This window comes from Triticum aestivum, chromosome 1B (genome assembly GCF_018294505.1).
Source record: "Triticum aestivum cultivar Chinese Spring chromosome 1B, IWGSC CS RefSeq v2.1, whole genome shotgun sequence".
Lineage (NCBI taxonomy): Eukaryota > Viridiplantae > Streptophyta > Magnoliopsida > Poales > Poaceae > Triticum > Triticum aestivum.
The window spans coordinates 141,314,380-141,316,681 of NC_057795.1; the positions used below are offsets into that span (position 1 = coordinate 141,314,380).

General features: G+C 36.6%; 1 long non-coding RNA gene across 1 annotated transcript; it reads left to right on the plus strand.

Annotated features, from left to right (window-relative positions):
• Positions 1 to 539: 539 nt before the first annotated feature.
• LOC123088286 (uncharacterized) lies at positions 540 to 2,035 on the plus strand. The gene is made up of 3 exons (XR_006441831.1): positions 540 to 635; positions 768 to 860; positions 1,861 to 2,035. It is a non-coding gene; the product is annotated as an uncharacterized lncRNA (long non-coding RNA).
• Positions 2,036 to 2,302: the final 267 nt, after the last annotated feature.

A 2,302-nucleotide genomic window follows, 5' to 3' on the forward strand; every position in this document is an offset into this window, starting at 1 on the left:
ACTATCGAAAGGAAATGCCCTTTCTATTTATGTACTCATTTTGTTCATTTCATGAAAATTATGGATGATAGATTTAAACTTTTTTGTGACTGTGTTTTACTCCCTCCGTTTCTAAATATAAGTCTTTTTTAAGATGTTAAAACGGACTACATACAAATGTATATAGACATATTTTAGAGTGTACATTCACTTATTTTGCTCCGTATGTAGTCTATATTGGGATTTTTAAAAAGATTTATATTTAGGAACGGAGGGAATAGAAGCTTAGAATTATTTTTTTATATGGAGCTGTACGGCTATGTGTGAAGTTGATTCCATGCGTACTCTATTCTTTTTTCTTTTGAGAAGATGCGTACTCTTTTCTTAGACTGGACCAAAATATCGTCAAGAAACCGTGCTTCTTTTGTTCATCTTTTTTAGCACAACCTTAATTTTGTAAATGGTCGAACCAAGAAGTCCTCTAGCGCAGCTCTTCTCCCCTGCTTTTCAGTGGCAGCACCAGCGCATGCGCTCGTCGCTGGCTCGGCTGCGTACCGCCGCCAACCATAACTTGAGCGGATGGAAGATGTATGCCGCAGGGTCACTCTCGATCTCTTTTTTCGAATGGATTTGAGGGAGCCTTCAGCCCTTCACAGGTAAATCCCTAATTTTCGTGCATCTCACATGAGGTAAATGTCATCCCAGATTAGAAATTGTTGGGTAAAATCTCCATGACACAACCACGCTCAAGATTTAGTAAAGAAGATATTTAAATTTCCTTGCTGCAGGAACTTTTTCTTGGATCTGATACAAAAGAGATTGAGAATTGGGGACTGTTCATTAGAGGGATTAGAGTTGATATCCATTGCCAAATGAAAAAGGTACGATCTGTATTTTTTGCTCTCGGAAATTACTTCTACGTTTATAGAAATGTTAATGTAGAAAGAATTTATGTGTACAAACATGATAGAGTTAGTTCACGGATACAGAACTGATGAACATAAATTTATATATTTTATCGAAATATTAAAGATCCATATGTACGCATACATTTATTCACTCGAGGAGGCTAATGCCTATGTTTTTAGAGAGACAAATTGAGGAGATTTGGGGAATCGGAAACTATTCGTGAGAGAGATGTGAGTGTTAGATTGTGAGAGATTAGTAATGGCTATTTAGAGGAATTAATCGGTGAACTTTCTATAGAACATTTCTAAAAGATTTGGATTTTGAGATTAACCGTGAATATATTTTAGTTGTGGATTGTGGCTATAATGTGGGAGATTACGAAAAGCTTATTGTAGGTGGAATCCATTGGTGATTTCATTGTTTCATCTGCTGCGATATTTTTTGTGTTAAAAATATTCAAGGATAAATAACTAATTTTAAATTTAATATTTTACAGAAAGATCAAACATATATATGTATGGATTAATAACTACTCCCTCCATTCCAAAATAGATGACTCAACTTTGTACTAAAGTTAGTATAAAGTTGGGTAATCTATTTTGGAACGGAGGGAGTATTTAAAATTTTAACATGCCAACCAAGTAAATGTGTTGTTGAAAATTTATGGTAAGGTTGTCTGTGACTCTATGTAATTATACATGAATTGTCTAATGACTTGAGGAACTGCACTATCAATTAAAAAATCTCTTTGTAACCAATATTCTTTGCGACATCTTCGGTTGGACACTCTTCATCATCGATCAGCACCTTCAATCCTTCCTTGTTTGTCACTCTTCATAGTGCCACATATAGTTGTCCATGGCAGAATACTTGCTTAGGCAAATATATGCCTACCTTGTTTAAGGACTGACCTTGGCTCTTGTTTATTGTCATTGCAAAGCACACTGATAATGGATATTGCCTTCTTTTCAGCACGAATGGCCATTTTGAGTCGCTTGGTGACATGATGATTCGAGGTATGTATACCTTATCGCCGACATGTGTTCCTGTGATTATTTGTGTCTCGATGTATTTGTTTCCAAGTTGTGTAATTGTCATTCTTGTATCGTTGCATAAACCTGCTGCTTGGTTGATGTTGCGTAGTAGCATGACCGGCAAACCCACCTTCAGTCTTAACTTATGGCTGGTATTCCTGGGGACGTTAAGGTGTTGAGGAACTCAGTAGGCTGCATGTTCATCATGATGTTGGTATTTGTCGTTGCCTTGCACACTGTGTCCAGGCTTAGGTATGTCACCTCTTCACCTTGTATTTGGCTCATTATGTGGTCATTTATCTCCTTGACTATATCATTTCTTGGACATAGTATTGCTATTTCTTCTAGGTAATCCCGCTCACGGTAATTTTGCAGCAAAT